The sequence below is a fragment of the Strigops habroptila genome, chromosome Z (genome assembly GCF_004027225.2).
Source record: "Strigops habroptila isolate Jane chromosome Z, bStrHab1.2.pri, whole genome shotgun sequence".
NCBI classification, from domain to species: Eukaryota; Metazoa; Chordata; class Aves; order Psittaciformes; family Psittacidae; genus Strigops; species Strigops habroptila.
This window is the reverse complement of record NC_044302.2, coordinates 10178682-10201361: the sequence shown is the minus strand read 5'-3', so window position 1 is coordinate 10201361 and position 22680 is coordinate 10178682. Positions and strand designations below refer to the sequence as shown.

The following is a 22680-nucleotide window of genomic DNA, read 5'->3' as shown; positions in this document are numbered from 1 at the left end:
TGGTGCATGAACATAAGTTGTAGCGAGTACTCATCTACTCAGTGATTACACTTAAGCTTTCCTTTAATTGTGTTGGTACAATTTGACACTGTTCCAGGGTTCCCAGTGATGCTGCGGAGACACAGGCCCACACAGGCAAAGACTGGAGTGATGAGCAGAAGAACTTCTATTCAGTAACCCTTTAAAACACAATTCACAGAATCCCCATGTTTATGAGCTTCACAGCACCATGTTTGAATGGTGCAACTAGTGCAGATTTTCCTGCCCTACGAGCACACATCAGTACTACCCCATACCTTGAAAACAGCCTGGCTTATATGGCTGTGTGTGGGGTTGTTCTTTGCTCTAGCCTCACAGTAGCATGTGGGATAGAGATTAAATTCATGGTGCCATTTCTTTTCACATGAGCTCCTAATCACACAAGGTCTATTCTAGCTTGGTAAACTAAAAAGTTCCTTACCTTGACATCAATCCCATTGCAGAGCTGCTGCTTCTGCACTGCATTTCAGTACCCTTCGTTTTATAAAGTGCGATCATCAGATATTCCATGTGAAAGCATTACGTTTAAGGTTAAACCAGTGCCGTATAAACTCTGGCTCAACATAATTTTATCCCAGTGAGGCTGCTGATATATATAAGTAAAATAAAATTTCAGAAACATATCAATTGGTCTCAGTGGTTAAGTTAAATAGTTAAATACATGCATACATATAATTTTGCCAAGGATAAGTCATTAGTGCAGTATAAACCAGAAATGATAGCTCTATTTGAATCAGGAGACTAAACCCTATTTCCATTAATGCTAGCTGTTTTATTAATATATGCATGTGTCGGCATTAAGTCATAAATTTAAATGGTCTGTCCCTTCTTGATTTAAAGTAATTATCTCAAAGATCTTGGCTGCTGAATGAATAACTTCATTACTCCTTTCATCTTTTAGCAACTTCTTTCTTCCTTTTTTGTATGTAGGCATTGTAAGGCAAACAATAGAAATACAGTTTGTGCAAAGTTAGCTGGCATTTGAACCAAAAGTAAATGTATTTTAACTACCAGAACAGAACACCTGTAACTATACCAGTCCCCAGACAAGGATTCTCAGTTAAGAGTTGTATAACATTATGGACCTGCCTGTATCTTATGTGTACTTTATGCACATTTAGGTATATTTTCATTTATATAGTTAAAACCAATTTTTGTGTGTTACTGAAAAATTTTAATAGAAGCAACAGGTGAAAAAACACAATTTTTAAATTGTTTGACAAAATTGACATTCAAAAAGTTTATACCTAAATCTTGGAAATAATTTTATCTGCGAGAAATCCTGAGGTAAACACAAAACTTTGGGTGGTATTTTCAAAATAAAAACCTGGTCTTATTAGCACTAGAAAACACACTTGAAATTTTAGTATTAAATCTTATCCTTTCAGAACAGTGCTTACGACAGGCAGACATCCGTTTCAGCCGACTCGACCACATATTGATATAGTTAGGTGTTTTGAGTATCACTCAGTTCATTTTAGATCACTGTTCAAGACAAGATTTTAGGGCATTTCTTCATCACAGGGTACTTTCCGGTCAGGGCAGAAACAATTGTAAGCTTTTTCTGAGGAATTACCAGTATTAAAGCCATCAAATGCTGCCAGCTTAATTCAGTATGTACAGCACAGTGATCAAAACCTCCAGTTTCATATTGCATGAACCACAGAGATTACCAAACTGATGTAACTGAAGAATCACTCAAACATTTATCCAATGCACACAATGAACAGATATTCTTAAAGAGAACATCTCCTTCATGTTCTTTTCCGGCATATTTTTCTTGCAATTGAAATTCCAGTGAAAATCTTCAATATTTCACATTAGTGAAAGCTACTATTCATTCACAGTTTCAAACATAATTTCTCCAGACATAAGAGGTTCCAAAATTTTGAAAAGCAGTTGCATAATTTTACTTGGGGCTCTGATTCAAATAGAAAAATTTGTCCACTGCTGATTGTTGCCTTTTCATTTGTTACAGTTCCAGTTATAGCTGGTATAGCTCAGAGAATACGGTTGATCAATATGCATTTCAATTCTTTTTAGCACAGTGGCAATTTATATAGCATTTCTTTTTCTAAAGCAAGAAGAAAACATAGCAGGCATTGACATTTACATACAGACAATTTATCATGTACATACAAAAGGGCTGATTAGATAACAATACCAAGTGACTATAGGTCAGATTTAGGATGGGCATTATAGTTCTTTCTTTCTTTAAAATTGTGGATTTTGCAATATTTATGTGGAAAAAAAAATTACGTTTATAAAGTATGAATATGTAGTCATGGTTCAAGTACTAAATTTAACAATCCTCTTAGAGATCTCTAGTATGTGGTTTTCCACAGTGCAGTCTTTGACTATACCCTTGTAGTGAACCTAGTTTAAGACGATCCCTTCCTCAGTGATGCCCAATCCTGTACTGCAGTTCACAGTCCACTGATCTGTATAAAGTTGATTTGGAGACTTCAGAGCTGATTGGGGTATCTGCATGATCTGGATTAAAATGTACAGTAGTCAAGGTTACTGTCTATATGACCTTGGTAACATAGAGCCTGTGCACCTAGGCATAGTTATTGTCTTCTTAGGTTTCTGCATCATCATCCTGAGGTCATTGAACTTGCTTATGTTTATATGATATTTCTTGTGCCTTACTTTATTAGCATTAGCTCCCCTCTACAGCGAAAATCTAATATTCAGTGAACTTTTCACCTTCACAGTTTCCCACTCTTCAAGGCAAACTTTGCTCTGCCCTCCATTTTATCAGATATAGTGGACTTTTCTAGCCTTTGTTTTTATTTTCAGATTTTTGCTTTACTCAACCATTGCTACTTATCCCCAAATGTGGAGACATTCTTCTATGATTTGGTCAGGCTAAACCAACGCATGCCTTTTCCTTTGACTATTACTTCTACCTGAATTAAACAAAGGCTTCCCATTCCTAGGCGGGAGTGTAATTGCTAGAATCTTGTAATGTCCAGTTACCCTCTGTGCACTTTCTGTTTTTTGGATCCATAAGCAGAAGTCTTACTTTCTTTGTATTTGGCTAGGTATGTCAAATTACTGGGATATGATAAAACCTAATTCTTAGTATGTTCAATGACTTCCTATATATTCAAAACGAAGAAAACTCCACATTTAAACAAGGTGACATTGTTGTGTTCTGAGAAACACTCAAAAAATCTCATGAAATAGGAAATGGAAACCAGCGTTACTGCCCCCCTAGACCATTTATATACAATATGCAGATGTCACATGTAACTAGGACATGATGAACTCCATTGAAAAAGGTAACACAAAGATTTACTCCATGCTGCAGTAAACTGCTGTGATTCTATAGCATCACAAATCAGTAAGTGGCTGCTGGCCTTGGGTTTTGAAGGAGAAGTCAAAACATGCTATGAAAATCAAAAGTCACATTGTAAAAGTCTAATTATTTTGAACGGCATTGAGTTGACATTGAATCGTAGAATCACAGAATGATTTGGGTTGAAAGGGACCCTAAAGATCATCTAGTTCAAACCCACCTGCCATGGGCAGGGACACCTTCCATTAGACTAGGTTTCTCAAGGCCCCAGCCACCTTATTGTGACCTTCAGTATGTATTTGTACGTTTAGGAGGCTACCTAAATGTCCACCTTATTTAACATGTGCTCAGAATTTTGTTATTATTGTTAGCAGACTTTTTTTAGTGCCTTCTGTGAGCAGACAAGTTTAAACTATTTATTTGATGTTTACACTTTACTGGTTGAAATTCTGTCTAGTCAGCCTGATACAAAACAGAGAAACTGGAGTCCATGTGGTTATTCAATTGACATTGGTGTTATTAAACAATATCCTTGATATATAAATTTAAAGGATTTTTGGTAATTATGTTAACTCATGTTTTTAAACAGAGTTTACAGGGAGGTGTGCATTTCAGGGCTAAGCCAGTTTTTAGTACTACTGGCATTAGCAATGCTATCAATCCACCACCATATGTAAGAAATTGCACTAATATTTGTTTAATTATCCAGTCAAATTGAACAAGAAATGAGTTTGGCTGAAATAATCAAGTCTATAGAGAAAGCGCCAGTTCTGATACTCACCAAGATTTGACAGTGGCTTGTTGTCATGACCTTGGCTTTTTTTATGATGACCTAGAGGTCAGAAAGTGTGCTAGCTGTAATTACTGCCTTCATATGATTCTGTAGGCTGTCCTCTGCAGCAGACTTGAACCAGATTGTCTACATGTATCTCATTACTGATGGGACTGGATGCAAATCTGTATTTTGTTCTTACAGCTGTTAAACCCGGTTTCTATCACCATATACAGCCTGTGGAACAGCTTAGCCTTTATATTCCCCTCAAAAATGAATGACTAGCAAGTTATTTCTTGAAAGCTGTACATATGTGAGAGATACCAAAAATGGAACTTTCGCTTATTTTTTGCAAAAAAAAAAAAAAAAAAGGAGGTGATTGATACTTTATCAAGAAAAGAAAGAGATGTAAATGAAATTAATAATGTGTACAAAAGACTTTTCCATTGGTATTAAATCATTTTGCCTACTGGAGGAGAGAAGAATGTTTTTGCCTAGAGGTATACCCCATCTGGAAACTAAATCCATTTTTAGTTGAAATGAAGTTATTCAAAATAAACTGCAGAAAAGCTTGTGTTTTAACTGTTTCCATGTGCTTAAATGTAGACTTTATTTAACCCATAAATGCTTTGGGCATTTTATTACTTGGAGTTAACGAATGCTAATTGCTTCCTGAATTTGAGATCAGCAGCTCCTCCTTTCAGGCTCTTCAATGTTACAAGGAGTATTTTGAGTCAGATATGACAGTTTCCTGTTTCACATGTTAGTTATATATGCCGCTCTTGTGACTTTATGGAAAAAACATTAAATTATATACACATTAACTTCCTTTCTCATACTTACCAACTGATTACATGCATTTCCCCTTGGGGCTTTTTATGAAGCCCCAGGTTTTATTTTCCAACAAGTTAGAAACATACAAACTTTTTAATAACATATTAAGTGTTTTAAATGTAAAGACATCAATTTCTGTCTACATCCTTATGCACCAAATTAATTTGTCTGTTATCTATAGAAAGCCAGGCGTATTCATTGTGCTTTCCTAAGCCTGTATCCTTATGAATTGAGATGTCAGTCTGAATGACATGAATCTCTTTCCACAGCTGTGCCTTGAAGGACAGATGCCTTTCTACCATGAATGATGCCAAAAAATGTCCTGTTGCAAAACTGTTTTTCCCACTTCTCAATAGTCTGGTGAGGTCATTTCCATAATCCATGGAACTGTTGCTAAAATTAGGGGTGTATATATACGTATGGCAATGTTGTTGAAGCTATATAGGGAACTGAGTAAAAGATCCCTATACATTAATTATGCCTTCTAATTATGCCCCTTTTTTTAGTAATCTCCTCACTTACTGAAAGAATTCCAGAATGAATGAAGAGGAGCCTAATTCTTCATTTATGGAGAGGAATTCTTTCAGTAATCATACTCAAAATTACAGATCGGCTGACAGGACAGCATCTGTACGGACTTCTAGTTTCTGTTGGCTTGGACTTTGACTTCTTAATGGCCTAATAACTTCATCCAGGTGCCTGCATTTGAGGAGAGGGAAGAATGAAAGGTTTAAATCTATCTGTTTGTTTTTCCTATTTTAAAAGTGTCCTTTAACCTGACTAGAGGAGTGTGTGCCCAGTCAGGTTTCTTTTAGGAGAAATAGTTGGGAAGCATGGAACGTGATGAAAACTTGCATTTCAAAGGCAAATCTCCTTGCTTCTCAGAAATATTTTTATGTGTCTCAGCGACATACCATATAAAGAGCAGCTTTTAAAACATAATATTAAGTCAAGTTAACTTGACTAAAAAATAATTTCAGCTTGTTTAGGGATGGAGTTTTAACCTTTCAATGAACTTCACATCAAGTCTGTGGTGTAAGGATCCTATTGGACCTAGTATACCTATGATACTGCTATTGGAGCAACATCCCCAAATGATGTTGGGGTGCTCACTTTGAAATGCCAGAACATTGCATAAAATCTGCTGCTAGTGGCAAAAGGCTTAAAAACCATATGGGCTAGTTATCTGTTTGGAGCTTCAAACAGCCACATTCTACATCAAAAAGGGATTGCAGCAACTCCCTGATCAAAGCTCAGGTAATTTAATTATTTGCCTTCATGAATCAAGGGGTCCTTGAACAAGCTCAGGATGTCTGGGTATTAGAATATGGGAAATTTATTGTTTCACTCCTTCTAATATTCCAACATCAAAGAGAGCTTTTTCCGATAAACAAAGCAGTCTGAAGTCAAAGAATTCAAGCAAAAGCTAGCATGGAGAGATTCAGTTTTCTAGGATGTTTGTGAGCTGGAAATTAAGCTAATTCCTGTAGGGTGAGATATTTACCTCTGTGATTCTTTGTGTTTATTTTATGTAAACATCTGTACCAAATCTTGCAAACTGAAATGCGTAGCTCCTGCTCCTGTAAGTTCACTTATTGACATTGTTTTTCCAGTTTCTCAATTTTACCTGAGTTTTCGTGTTTTGTTTTGCAAATCTCTGTTTGCCAAACTCTGTCTCTTTGACCACGTCATGCTTTGAGATTCAGATTAGCACAATGTGATGTAGACTGTGCACCCTAATTTGGAGGAGAAAGTTCATAGCTGAATCTTTCAGTAGCTCCAGCCAAAAGTCAGAATAAATTCAGGGTGGTGAGGGAAGCCTATGGTCTGGAGGAACAGTGCTCAGTCCCAAGCACTTTCTGTGCTTCTCACCATTGGTGGCAGTCACATTAGTTAAGGATTAATGAAGTAAAAATTGGTTGGCATATTTAAAACCCTAAACATAGCAGAGATGTGCATGCTGATACAAGAATGGATTCTCAGCCTGCAAAAATAAATGACACTTTATTTCAGAGAAAGATTAATTCCTTTGTATCTTTTTCTTTTTGTATTTTCTTCTTTTGGCCTGCCGGATTTCCTTTCACAGCTGGGGCCTGACTCCTCTTATTAACATGTCCATGGACCAAACATAATGTACTAAAATTTCTTATGGTAAGTGCCACTCTGACTGTCTGTGTTGTATGTTTAGGTTATGTCATTTCTGCGTAAAAGCTCTTCCATTGCCTGTGTTATCCTGATTTTGAATCTGTTATGACCTGCAACAATACCGTGTATCAAAAAGCTATTGAAGCCAGTGAGATGTCTTTGTACAGAGTGCTTCCTTACGTCTGAACAGGAACAGAAATAAATTAGTAGGAGACAGTCAGAAGAGACAGGAAACAAATACAGTTGCTACATGTGGTGACAAATGTTTCTGAGAATGATACGGAAGTTATATAAATAGAAAGAAAATAAAGCAGGTTGGCTCATCCCACCTTCTCATATTTACCTGTGAAATGAGAAGTGCCACAAATTTCTAATACTGAAAATCCTTTTGCAAATGAAAAATTTTCTTTAAAAATGCCTTGGAAATTTTTATAGAACAAAAGGACTGCAAAATTATGATAAATAATCTAATTATCTCATATAACACAATAAATAATTAAGACAAGATAACAATGCATAATTCATTATCATATTGGTGGGGAGCTCAACAGAGTATTTTATTTTAAATGGCAACATGCTGCTTGGAGAGACACGCTCCTCTGCTTTGTGTGGAGAAGGTACACTGTACTTCACATATCAGCTAACTGCAAAACAGATTTATCAGCTACGTGCACTGCAGTTCCTTACAACAAGGTTACGGAATGAAATCAACTATACCTAGTTCTGTAAAGACATTCCAAATTTCTATCATAATTCCCAGATAACACTGTTATTGGAAGAATGAACTGTTTTTGTCAAACTTTTGAAACGACTGAGTGTGATTTTTCAGTTTCTTCAATCTGGACAGAAAACTGTGTTTTAAGCTTGAAAGACCTAGCTTTAAATTTCAATCAACATGCTCAAATCTTTACTATGTATTAATCTCATTCCATGTTTTCCAAGAGATCAGCCAACAGAAGGGCAATTATTTCATTCCAGGTGAAGTTACTTAACTGGTATCACACCAAATGTACAGTAGCATTCCTGGCACCAGTGTTATACTTGGCCAGGCAGAATTGCCAAAAAAGTGGTTTTATGTGTGTGTGTGCATGTGTGTATATATATACATACACGCACTCGCAACATTTTAGGTGTATATATACACACATATGAGAACGCCACCCTTCCTCGATGTCTATAATAGTCCTACTGTGAAATCGCTGACAACAAACAGGATCATATACATAAGATTATGGAAGTCTTAATTTCTGCCATATAAACTATGTGGTGATGTGAGTGGTTACATTTGCCAGTGAATGATGTAGTGACTGTGCACATGCCTGTGCCGTTACCAGAGAAGAAGGAATTGATTAGCAATAACACACTTCATTAACACTGCACTTTCTCAATCATTGTAATTGTGGCTCTTCCCCTGAAACATCAAGTGGAACAGGTTTTCATTTCAACCAAATCAATCCAATGTGTTAAAATTTACATAATTTCCTCTCACTGCATTTATAGAGCAGCAGGAATTTTAATTTGCATTGTCTGTATAGTCTATAATCAAAGTGTTAAGAGCACAAGGTTTATTTATTATGTATGGCATGTAGTGACAAATTTACATAATAGGCTGCATCTTGCTGAAATATCCTTTCTTTCCCTACACCCACCTCTGCAATTTTGACTACAAGTTATTTTATATAAACCCGTTAAATCAATTACACAAGCCTTTGAGTTCCATAGGACATTTATTAGGGAGACAGATCCTTAGAAAAATAGGTAAGTTAATAAAATGTCATACTGAAAGATGAGAGGTTCTAAGCTAAGGGAAAGCATTGACAACTGGACTGTTTCCTGGTTTCAGAAGAAGGCTGGTAAAAAACCACTGTGGTATGTACTATCACTGTATACCAAAGGTAGACATTTACAGATTGAACAGAAAGATACCTTTTTTGTTTGTTTAGTGGCAATTACTGTAGAGAATCTATTCTATGAAATTTTCCACCTGTTAAGGACTAAAAAGCAATTAGGAAACTAAATGCTGTAAACGTAAATTCCAACATTGATTGTTGGCTGCTAAGGGCAACCTTTGCTTTATGAAAAAAAAAATGCTTAACAAGATGTTTTTTGGTATAACATTGTTTTAGTAAACAGAGAAAAAACAGAGGACTTCAATAACATTTGTAGCAGTTCAAAATACTTTCTAAATAAGGAATGTAAGGCATCCATTGATTTAGGTATATAGGTCCTCTACGGAGCGTCACAAAACTACCGTAGTATGAGATTTATTATTTAGATCTTTGAATGACTGAGTTTTATATGTGACATGCATCAGATAGTTCCTGTCTCCTTTTACTGCCCAAGTAAGGATATTCAGACTAAAATGTAGGAATATGCATTTATTTTTATTATATTTTACTATCTTATAATGCAACAGAATAAACAAATATATTCCATGTGCTAGCACATACAGAAATTCAGGTAATACAAGATTTATCTATCTTTGATCAAAGAAAATGCTTGTAGCACCTCTTAACAGAACTGCAGAAAATATATAGATGTTGACAGTCATGTTTTTAGAAAGAAGTTATATGGACAGGTGTTTGTCCTCTACCAAAACATTCATACAAATAATTTTATTAACACATAATTAAATCCCTGATCTGATGTTAACAGTTTAAAACTGTCAGTGTATTGTATTTGAACCATATTTTAGTCCATGCTAAGAAAAGGGTGCGTGGGAGTATTACATGCATGATGACTTGTATTTTCAAGTTATATAAGTATCGAAGCAGACACAAATCTGACATTTGTGAATGTTTCGATCTCTGTATGAAATTGGAATAAAATTTTGGTATATACAGCAACTGTTAATATCCAACATGTGCCAAAATGCTTCTAAACAGTGTTATGTCAATGTAGCTGCAACAACCGCATACGTACAAGAGAGAGTGAACACTATAACCAAGTTCACGTTACTGAAGTTCTAAGATTAATACATAGACAGTCAGACAATTGTCTATAACAATAGGGTTATAGAGGTGCAAAAGAGAAATGTAAAGCCAGTTAAACTTTGAGAGAGAGACAATCCAGGGTAAGGGGAGACTTATTTTGCAGCTGAGTTCAGCAATAAAAGGGCCCGTTAAAGTGATTATGAAGCTGTAGCACTGGCTACTTTTTAGTTTTGGTTTGGTTTTGGGTTTTTTTTTCATCTTTTCACAGAAGTTACTGTATGTGCTTCACAGTCCTTGAATGCCATCTCATTTTGATGTCAAGCTCCTCTGAGAAAGGATTCTTTTGCCACCTTCCATCTTTTTTCTTCTTTACTTATTTTCCTACCATTTCTGCACATCTGTTGAATATTGTTTGAAAATCTGCAAGGAACTATCAAGAAGGTCTACAGATAGATGGATGTAGCAAAGGCAAGTAATGTAATAATTGTTACCTTTTTGCCCAGTCATATTCTCGGAGATAAACGATGCTGGTGTTCAGTCCTCATATTCTTCTAGCGGAACGTTTCCAATTATATGACTAGAGTAGGGGGTGAGGGAAAGTGCTGCAGTTTTTAATTACTACCTTTCTGTGCACAGTGCATGACAATTGTATGAACCTCAAACTGTTTTTGTGAGCTTTTCAGAGTATTCTTGTCAAGTTGAAATCTCGCTTGAACCGCACCTGGTTTTGGACTCTCATGTTTCCAAGCATCAGCACATCTTGCTGTTGATTTAGCATAAGCTGAAAAAATACCAGTTGGAAATGTCACCAAAGCTCTTCTTTGTTAGAGCTCCCCCTGGCCATCTGGGGGGAGCCTGCCTTCCTGCATAGGTGAGAATGGATGTCCCTGAAAGCCCAAGAAGAAAAGGGGGAAGGTGGAAATATATGAAGACCTAGGTGCAACACCAGTTCGTACTTCTCTGGGGAATTGCACAAGGAGGTTAATTGAACCAAGTGAAGTGCAATGTTTACATCTAACACAGATGAATTAAACTCCCGAGTTCTGTTTGGGAAATTTCACTTTATTCAGTAGCACCTCAGAGTTGGCTTAGTCCTGCTGCTTTGAGCTTTCTAGGAGAATAAGACCTGCTGAAGTCTAAACAGAAGTACACTCAATCTGCTATTGCCATGAGAGTAAAATACAGCAAAGTCATATGTCTTAACCAGCTCTGCTGATGTGATGTTCAGCAATGCACCTACTACTGAGGTGCTATGATTTATATCCTGCTTCATTCAATTTAATACATAGTTTTTCTTATCTGTGGCTTCAGCAGCTGTCAGGTAGATCAGACTTCAGCTGAAATCTGTGTTTATGGCACTCTTTATGAATAAGAAAAATGTGTTTTACAGCTCAGTAGGAGAGATGAAAGAGAAATCAGATAAAGTTGAAATGTTTTAGAAGTTTAGGAAGTTGTCTCTTGATATGGCTATAGAACTTGGCTAGCCAGTAAAATATAATAAAATAATCATTGTTCAGTTGAAATAGCAGATGAAGATATTCATTATAAATACTGTGAATCTACAAATAAACAGGAACACTATTTTTCTGCAAACCAAAATGCAATTTCACTATCAACTCAATAACTTAGCTTTGTTTGAAAAAGCTATAGCTAATCCAATTAGAGAAATGCATTAAATTGCAGTAATTAAAAGACCAACAGTGCTTCCTTTCTAACTCCCTGAGGGATAGTTTGGCATCCAGGCAGGAGAAGGGAATGGTTCACCTTTCTCTTAGATGTTGCAGTTTGGGCAGGACGTAGGCAGGCTCCGATCAGACTCACTGCGATTCTTTTTTAATTTGTACTTTTTTTTCTTCTGTAACATGGCATATGATTTTTTTTTAATAGTATCATCTGTTGCTTTTATATAACAAACATGTTCCTCTTCCAGGACTTACGACAGTGGTGAAACCTCTTGATTTCTCAAGCTCTGCTCTTATGGCACATTATGCTTTTAGGTTTTTGATCTTGTATTGCGTATCTTCAGTTTACTATAACATGCACTGAAACCTATATGCTGCAGCACATGATTGTGCTTGTGAGTGGATGCACCTTTCAAAAGTGCTTCTGCTTTGCCCGCCTGAGGTGGCTGGAGTCAGAGACTAAAAATGTCTGGTGCTCCTCTCTTTTTTCCTATGTGCATAGAAAAAAAGTGTGCATTTTCTATGTGCATTCTTTGCTTGTTTGCATGACAACACAGAAATGAAAGCAGAAACCCCTAGTTTTAAGTGCTAATACTTACAGGGTGCTTTAGACAAAGCTAAAAAATATTAACGTTGACAGCTTTCAAAGGAAATAAATCAGCTTCAAATAGACAAAATATTTCACTAATTTAGTGTTCCTTTCCCTCCTTGACCCTGTTTCAATTCAGGGACTATACAAAACTTCAGTATTTAATAGGTTTTTGGAAGCTTAGATTTAAATTGGGGAAAAATCAGCAATCTGACATTGCCAGCTATGGAGAAAAAATGAAATGTCATGTAACTGAAATAAGCATTACAACTCTTTGTGAGGCAATTTCTTTATTTTTTTTCCCTGGTTGATTAGATTTTATAAATATCCTGCTGTGTACAGGTATGTTTGCATCTCCCCATCTACCAGTACAGGCTGATGGGCTGTCCTCCACTCTCAGATGACGAGCAGCCAGCAGCAGTTAATGACAGCATTGGAATTTTTGGCATCTTTTTTACTCTGCACTGGCTCCATGCTCACAGGATAATTATCCCTCAGCTTTCTTTTATGTCACTGAATACAGGACATGCATCAGTGCTTCTCTGGCAAATTTCCAAAGAATTTTTCTGTGAAACTTATGATTTCTAAATGTTTGTATGGAAAGGGACCCTTGACTTCAAATATGACTAACATAGGGGTGTCACTGACATCAGCTTATTGGTTTCTCTTTTCTGAAGTGAATTTTGGACAGGGTATAGCATTGTGATAAAGGTTGATAAACAACTTTATATATTCTTGGATATCTAAGGAATCTCAGCACATATTTGTGTGGAAGTCGTCAGTAGTTTTGAGAATGGATTAACATGCTCAAATATAGGCAAAGGAAAAGATCATGGAAGTGTTGTACTTAAAATTTCTATTTCATGTAAAGCTTTATTCTGCAGTGGGCTGTGTTTATGTGCTCCATTGTGAGAGCTGAAATAAAAGATAAACTAAGCAGTGACAGAGCCAGGAAGAACATGGATCTTCTTTGCTTCATATGCACTCAGTCAAATGAAATTTCTTTTTATTCCTCTTGTCTTAAAGAAGACAGAGATAAAATGAATTCTTATTCTTGAATTTTCCCCCTTATATTGCTTGGTTCTTCACCTGTTCAGTGCCTGGATCCTTCCTTTGACCTATGTCTATTGCCCATTCTTAAACTTACTAACACCACAGATTCTCTTTTAACATTCTTGTGCTCCTTGCAATGAGATTTTTAGTGCTTACTTTCAATGGGTCAGGTCTAAGTGTTCAGCTGAAATTTTCTAGCATACTTAGTACAGGGATTCCTCTTGTTTCACTTTCTTTCTTTTTTTTTTTTTTTTAAACTTTTTTTTTAAGCTGTGATTCTAATTATTTCAAGCACAATTATGTACTTCAAAATTTTTGAAGCACTAAATGATATGCAAAACACTAAAACAGGCAGATCATATACATCTTATCCTCAGAAGCAAACGGTATTAGAAGTCTCTTGAAGAGGCCATAGATTGCTGCAAGGAAACTGAGTGAAGAGGATTGGATTACTTATGCCAGAATATTTACATGGCACTGAGCCTAAATGGTTGTCAGAAGTTTCTCCTGTTCAGTGATGAAGATAAAGCTGCTACAGTCCTTCCAACTCATTCAGCTGTACAAGCTTTAATTACCTAAACCTGAAGTAAACCCACTAAATCAGTCTGGTTCTTCTTAACTGCAGTCATTAAATAATTTACCCCCAACAACACCCTGGTGTGAGTTGTTGCTGCTAAAGTCAGTTAGAAGAAGCATTATTGGAATAGGCATCTTTGAGCAAAGGAACTCCAACACTTTTCTCAAAATATTCTGATGATAAGAAAATGAAGGATGAAATTTGTTTGTTACAATTATCTTTTTCCAATTTATTTGACATCTTTCAGCTAGGAGAAGATACCCTCTATTTTCAGTGTGTTTTCCTGTATGAAATAACTCTTGCATTCTTTCATATCAAATATTACATATTTGGTATATTCTTCGAACCTGAGAAAACCATGGGGCATATATTTGAATAATTGGCCTATACTGAAATCCGTAGTCTTGTCCTTACTATTGAAAAATAAAGTTTGTGAAAATTCTTGATGGTGTGTCAGATCACAAGATGTCCCCTGTATTTTGTTTGCTCTTTTCAAGTCCTTCCCCTCCCCCCCCCCGCCAAGAAGTTCAATACTACTAATTCAGTTCTGACTCTTTCGTTAGATTTAAGATGGAGGAAATGTAAATATTTTATTTCTGCAATAAACTGTTCCTCAGGGAGGTCTGAGGGTACCACAGAATAAGAAATAAGAAAAAATTTAGGTAAATCTTACTGTAATAGTCTCCAAAGGAACTGTTACGGTTTTCAAAAGAAAGAGCATTAAATCAATAAGGTTAATTATTTCTTTCAAGTATTTTTCCCCATGTTATTCTACATAATTTCAGTAGATTTTTTCTGCATACTTGAACTGTTATTATTTTCTCTATCTTCTTTTAGAAGTAATGTTGCCAAATATCTATCTATTTCACTCATAGACCAAATAGTTGCAATTCTCAGATGCTAAACCAGGCAAAAATCATAAAGTGACAGACTTGCTGTGATTTTAGATACTTTCCTAGGAAAAAAAACCCCAAAACCTAGAATTTTTAATTCAGAGGCAAATGAACGCCATCCCCTACTGTTCTTAGCAAATGACTCATGTAAGAGTTTTCAAGGTAATTAGCAAATCTTTCTTTTGATAATATGGAAGATTGAACTTATGAGGAATTGCTAGCTCCCACATCATGTCAGTTGGACTTACTTAGCTTAATCTAGTTTCCAAATTTATTTCTTTGTCAGCCTCTTGTTTCTGCATAAGACAGAATATATGGATATATTGGAAGTCATGTGGATACATGGAATGCATGTATAGTGAATGGGAGAGTCTTCTGTTTTGTGTACCATCAGTACCGGCTGTTTCTGTTCAGCATGATGAGAACAAGAAAAATTCACTAGGTTAGACTTCTGGAGCTACAGAATATAAAGGTGGCCATTACAGGCAAAATGTCTGAAATTACTCCTTTTTTTTTCGTATTAGTGTTTGTAATTAGTTTTAGGTAGAAAAAAACAAAAATTGCTTCAAAAGTAGAAGACGGTACCTTTTAAGGAAATTAACTCTCTCCAGATCTTCTACTCCACATTTGAAGTATTTTCTTGTTCAAGATTTAAAAAAAAAAATTCTAGTAGATATTATTTTGGTCTTGTTCTGTAGTAGAAAGTGTTTGCTGATATAGTTATGCATGGATATCCATATCAATAACAATCCTTATTTTAACCACAGTATGTGTTGGCAAAAGAATGTTTTCATCCATTCATGGATAAAACTCATATAGCAGAAATTATTAGTCTTCACCAGCTGAAATATTTCTATTCTCAGGTTTTTGTCTTACATGGTTAGCAGTGAGAAGAGGCTGAAACTGTGCATCTCTGACTGATGTAGGCTGGACCCGTATTTTCAGGGTGCCAGAGAAAATGAGACATTGCGAATTTTGACATCTCTAAAGTTTCTGCTATTTAAAAAAGTTGTATTTCTGAAGTCACAGAAAGAGGTGTCAGTGAAAAGGGATTTTAGGTCCTGCAAAAACTGACAAAAAAGATTCATAGATAGAGTATATGTGTTAACGTCACATTTTCTAATTTAGAGGGATCTTAGTAAAATGTATGGGTAGTTCTCCTACCATTGTGGATTCCTTAAATGGCTTGTTTTATGGCCTTTATCCAGGTCATTTGTCTCTTTACACTTTGCCAGGTGTCTGTGCCCACCTCTTATGATATGTTTGCACATGGTTTTAGAAATCAAGAGCCTTTAGGGAAATATGCCCTACTGCAAACCAGGAATAATTTCTATTCTAAGTAAGCTAAATGTCTGAAGAGTTTTCTTGCATAAAAGCCTTGTGCAGGAGACTAAAAACCTGTGGATATAATTAACAGCCTGACTACAACTGAGTATGGCCAACAGTGACCTTCAGTTCAGAACCTGCAGAAGGATTTATAGTTAACTATATGCATCAACATAAAATTAGCAAAATAGAGTGCTTCTTATCTTGGAAATGTCACTAATAGATTGCTGGTGGAACATATGATCATTCATACACAGTGCAATACAATCTGTAGTGCTTACGGTTAAGCATCATATTCCATTCTTCTGAGTATAAGCTTTCAAGTGCAAAATATGTTTAGTCCAGACTTGGGGTGTTTTTCTCTGTGTCTGAAGGTATGATTGTTTAAGGAGAGATAAGAAAAAAACGTGAGTAAAAAAAGCTATTTGTTACAGATCAGTCTTTGGATATGTCAGTAGCATTTACACGAGTACAAAAGTGCTAAATTTGTACAGCTCTTTTGCTGCTTGTGCACCAAGAAAGCTAATATTACTGCAGCACACATGGTTTTTTAGCATTTTTCTGCTGTGCAAAAAGCATTTTATTATTGCTGATAACTGAGAAATTGTCAATGCCAAGTTCTTGTTCTTCCAAAATCAGCAAGCTGATTCTTTAGGTCAGAGCCGTTATGGGTTACGGTTGTCTTAGGTTAAGATGTGCTAGAGCTGTTAAGCAGAGGTCAGATGTTCAAGTAGAAGATGTTCAAGTAGAGAAAAGATGCAAGTGATGTGAGCTACAAATATTAGGAGCATTCCTTCCTATGACAGCCTTCTTGGGTTTATTTCCTCATCACTATTATTGGTTAATGTAATGCATCTGTGAGTGTATACTGTGGAGATTTAGCACAAATCAAAATGAATACAGAGTGAGAATTGACTGACACTAGATCTTTTCTTCGCTGTTAGGTTGAGAAAAGCGCTTGACAAATGTATTCTTTTTGGTAGCATTGTCCTTTAGCATGAATTCCTGGTTGTGGGGGTTTTTTTTTTCTTCTTTCTCAAAAAAATTAGATTTAATGAAAATGGGGTCCAGATTTGGTTTCTTCTTTGTGTATGAGAGTGAGTTCTGACTGAATTTTATATGTTCCATATTTTTGTTTCTGCTCTATATTTGATAGACTGCTTTGAATTTTATTATTTTTGTCACCTTCTTACATAGAAAAATAACACGTTGAGAAAAACATATTCCTTGCTTTAGGGATTTATAATAAGAAAGATGAGGTAAGCCTAAACAGGAAAAGGATGACCAATGCAGATGCTATAAAGATACTTATGGTTGTGAAAATGATAAATTAAAAAAAAAAAATTAAATTTTAAAGCACATAAAACTATCTTAGCTTGGGATGAAAGCAGGGTGGCACATTAGCGCAATGACTGTGCTGAAGAGATCCTAGCAATGGCATTTTGGACATCTAGAAAAAGTTGTGCTCTTCTTAAAGACACAATCAAGTTTATCTTGCCTGCCTTCCAGGTGAAGCTGGTTAATCCTTAGCTCTTGTTAAATAGATAGCAGTTACAAGATATGTTATCTCCAGCCAAAAACTACATGAGAAAAATCTGAACTGAAATTATTACTGAAAACATGCTAGTGTTTAATGTGTGACAGTAAAAAGGTTAATATCAATTTACTGAATTGGAGTTTTTCATTCCTAAGAGCAGGAAGAATTTACTCTGGAAGTGTATGCGGTTTATTTGGGATTGTACTAAATGGTAATGAAGGAGGATGAAGTGCTTGCTAAATACTGCAGAGATGCTCTAAATCAAACTGAGCTTCTGCTAGTATCTTGGCAGGATCACAGAGTAGTACTTGTAGTACATCAGGATGGCTTGCTCTCTTAAAAACTCTAGTGGTGAGTTGAACTTGTGCTTGGCTTACCTACTTTTTCCTAATTTTGGGGGACTGAATTTTGAGTATAAATCAGATGTCTGAATAGCTTTTATTATGTTTGTTGTTTCAGTACAGCAAAGCCATTTATATTGCTGGATAATAAAAATTGTTGCTTGAGCTGATATATTTTATTAGGCTTCATATAAATTAAAATTACCTTGACCAAATCTGCATTTCAGCCCAAGTGATGGGAATTTCAAAACCTCACTTGTGATGTTTTTGATTGAGGCAGCCATCAAGTTTTCTAATTGTAGCTAATTATTGCTGAAAATTGGGCTGCAGTTTGTTTAGATTTGACAACAGAAAGGTTAGGCATTCAACTGGACATAGATAATGAACATTCTAACCGTAATTATTACAGTTTATCCTACCAGATGCTCCTAACTTGCCATAAGATCATGGTTATGTGTTCTCCTTTCATCAGAATTTATAAATTAAAATTAAACAAATGGATGAAACATATAATGTCACACGCGATGGAGCTTTACTTTTTTTTATTATGACATGTCTAAAGAGCTATATGTTTCTATAGTACCTAGCTCACAACATGTATCAGCCATGGTATGGAAAGTTCAAAAGAAGTTAGCATGTATTGTGCCATCGAGAGTCTGTCTTAAAAAAATCTTGGGGTATTTATTACAAATGGTTGAAATGAACACAGACAACTAAGGAAGCTTTGCAACCATCTAGTATTAGCTAGGCCTTTTGATGTTTCATAACCCTTCATATAAATGGAAGATGTAACTAGATACAGTACAACTCTTTCTGAGTTTTTGGATTTTTCATGGTTGTGTTGATGATGATGGAGTATGGAAGCATGTTCAGCTGAATAGGTTATATTAAGAAAACTAAGCAATAAGAGCAAATGCTGCCTCAGAGGTAGCTTTGCTGGATGAAAGTGTCTGCAAACAGCTGTAGTCTCACACCAAGCAGGCAAAGGAATACAAATATTGACCAAGGAATAATGTGGGAGTGTAGCAGTTGAAAATTTATTGCAATTATGAACTTGGTAGTCAATATTTTTTGTCTACATGTTTGTGCAGAAGACAGTATACATTTGGTGACTTTCAGAAACAGTTTCAGTGTTTTAAAAGTGAAAAAAATCATTAATACATATTGATTTCATGAAAAGAATGGCTAATACGTTAAGGCACAAAAAAGTAGCTGCCAAGGGCATTTATTTAACCGGCTTGCATTGATTTCGTCTGGAGGTACATCAGGTCTACAAAGAACAATATTAAACCGCATCAACTTAATTTTCAGTTGTTTATTCTAGAATTGTATCTTTTAATAAAGCATTATGACTCCATTTAATATAGCAACACTTTGTGTATATGTATAGTTGAGATTAATTTTTTTATAAGAGGGTAGTTAACTTGTAAAAAAGAATTAATTGATGGTAATCTTGCTTTTCCATTTCCAGTAGTTTATGCAATAGTTACGTACTAATATATTATTTGAAAAATAGTTAATTTCAGAAAAATACTCAGCAAACACTTGTGTATGTCACCAGCTTTCCTCATCTCAGCAGACCGCTTGCACTGGGTCACTAACATGTGTTGTTAACATAATAATATTTTATTTTTGTAATTTTTGCAAGCCATTTGATGCATTTTGAGTTGTGTTGATGGTATGTACAAGCAGTGTGATACCCTTGAGTTTCCTAAATGGATGTGTAGTTCTTTGAGTTAGGTTTCTGACATGAATATTAGCAATTACAAATTGAAAGTCTGTATGAATGATTAAGTAAAATATGCTGTTTCTGTGAACATGCTTGATAATCTGAATTCAGGGAAATATTTGCAGAAAAGGAATCTGAAAATGTGTGAATCTGATAAAAATATTTAATATTATATGAATATTTGTAGATACATTGGCAATATTTGCATAATTTTTGTAATTGCTCATGGCTGTATCAGAATATCTTTGATTTCTTATCATATAGAAGAGGAAGAAATTAAATAGGTGTAGGTAGCTAAATACAGAAGCAAACTCTTCTCTGCTTTCAGATAGTTTGAATTAAGTTCTCCTCAATAAAACTGACAGCTAAACTGGTTCCAAGAGTCCAAAGCACGGCTGCTCATCTGTGTAAGACAAAGACCTGTAATAGTGAACCCCGTGATAAATCGCAGTGGTTCTGCAGCACAGCACAAGGCAGACTGTTGTGCCTGTGTAGAACAGTTTCTCTGGCCCGCTGCAGCAGCCTGCCTGGACATTGCCCATTGCCCTGCACACTGCGCTGAACCTAAATATTTGAGAAAACCCTTACCATGCCACCAGCATCCTACAGAAAACTGGCAGTCCTGCAGGATCTCCCCACTCAGTACTGCCTTGCTGCTGTTCCAAGCTGCGTATTGTTATTTTTGCATTTGTTTATATTCTGTCCAGATCGAAAACTGGATCCATCTTCCCTCTCCCTTGAAAAATGTCATTGATTTGTAGGTTCAAGTATCTAAGATGCCTTTTTAACTCACACTGGGGTACTTAAAATATTGCCATTGTTTGCCTTACTCAAAGATAAAAATGGGCTTGTGTGTCTTGCCTTCTGTCATATTAGCAACAATGTGAATTTCACGTCAAGTGCTTGTATAAATATTTAATTATAAAAAATTCTGTAAAATTCACAGCTTTAATTGCTTTACAGCTTTGGTTTGAAAGCAACGAAAAGTTTGCAGTTAAGGCTTCTTGCAACTCGTTGGATACATAAAACTTATTTTTTAACCTTTTAGTTACAACCTAATGGCTTCAGCTCTCTGATGGCATTTTCTTAATTACATTAAAGTGAGTCATGAAGTCCCTTTTATTCATTGTTTTGTTATTTTTCCCATGCTGCTGATAGATCTTTTGATCTGTCTGGCCCACATACACTTAGTTCAGCTGCAAGGTTGGGCATTACTGTGTTAGATTATTTGTTTTCAACTACTAGTTTTTATTTAATGCATCAAATGTTCATTTGACTAAAATCTTTGCAGCCAATTTCCATCCAGGACACTAGTTTCTTCATATTATTCAATGTCTTTTCCATACATTTAGGACCTTCCACCTTCAGCTTTTCAGCACAAATCATTCCACCCCTAAGTCATCAGGATTTGTTTTGTGGTGACTAACAATAAGTACTTGTTTGATATACTGTTTCCTCTAAAGTTACTGGTTCTTATTCACAGCAATCTTTGTTTGCCTGGTTGTGATCATTGCTGATAACTGGATTCTGAAACTCATTTTTTACCTTCCCTTAGTATCAGAATACCTCAGGCAGTTTATTACTGAATAGTTTAGAACAAAAGATAATTTTGGAGAAAGGTTAAATGTAGACAGCAACTTTCAGGAAATGTCAAATTAATTTTAGCAAGGTTAGAAAAACTTTTTCTTTTTTTCCCCCCAAGCTTTATGAGGTGTAATATGCTCTGTTTCTTAAGAACTGCAAAGTCCACAACAGTTTGGATAGTTATCTAACTAAATTTGGATAGTCTAGTAGAGAGTGTGAGAGTTAGATAAGAGTAACTTGACATTGAAATTTTATTCACATTATTTGTATGTCCACAGAATTTGTAATGACTAAATTTTTTTCCTCTGACTCATTTTGAATTTTAGAATATTTGGTTTTCTAGTCTATAATTGAGTTAAAATAACACATATAAGCAACTTTCATTTGTCTGGTTAACAATGCAGATAGTGCACCTAACCCTGCCTGCTGCCAGCTAATCAACTCCTGAAGAAGCCCATACATATACTACATATGTCTTTTAAACTTCCTTCTCCAGATGTTTCATTTAGTTGTGCACTACACTTGTTAAAATTAGACAACCTTGCTTTTCCCTTATAATGTCTATAAAATTTTTTTACCCATCTCACTAATTCATAAATTAATTTCTTATACTTATTTTTTCCAAAATAATCTTGGGTTCCTTTTTAGGCTTCAAAAAGTTGTCCAAAACCAGAGGGGACCATTGTTTTAAAATTCTGTAGCATGCTTGCACAGAAATCCTTCCAAAACCCATGGTTTCCTCAATCTTCGTGTAAGCTTTTCCTGAGGTATGTGCTGGGCCAAACACTTGAAAACCCCAGCCAACCCTCCCTGCCCTCCAGTCCCTTCCTGGTGCAGGGCATTACTCTGCCTCTGCCAGGCATGGAAGAATGGGTGCAAGGGCACACACGAGTACTCCTAATGCCTGTAGCTGCTTGCAAGAACTAGTAGCTTGATTGAACTTCTGGTTCATGTCAGTTAATTTGTTAGATTATATATTTGCTAACAGAACAGTTTAGGAAAAGCATAATTTCTGGATTAGTGCTACCTTTTAAGAACTATGTCTGCTGTATAGTTTGGGGAAAAAAAAAAAGTATTTTTTAACAGAGAATGGCTCTTGCATCTTTGTTTTCCATGCACGACCTTCCAGTTCAGCTGCTTAAATGACTAATTGTAAATACTGTGCCATACAATTAACAGAGAAGATTGTGGCTTATTTAATAGCATGCAGGTGAAAAGGGTGGTGGAGGCTCCTGCCTTAGTGTGCTGTAATATTGAAGGATATAAGCACTGGACTGAAAACGGTTGGCACAGGGCTTTTACCTTTACTTGTGGCATAGGTTACTATGTTCCACACCTGATG

At 35.7% G+C, this 22680-nt stretch overlaps 1 protein-coding gene across 3 annotated transcripts in view; it reads left to right on the top strand.

Moving 5' to 3' along the window:
• The window catches only part of CDH11 (cadherin 11), an 83316-nt gene that overhangs the window by 6032 nt on the left and 54604 nt on the right, over window positions 1–22680 (top strand). For 2 of the 3 annotated variants that reach the window (XM_030469752.1, XM_030469754.1), the window contains exon 2: window positions 7036–7100. The exons of the other annotated variant lie outside the window; for it this stretch is intronic. The gene's annotated coding sequence lies outside the window, so the exon portion shown is untranslated. The remainder of the gene's footprint in view (window positions 1–7035; window positions 7101–22680) is intronic. 3 annotated transcript variants of the gene reach the window in all.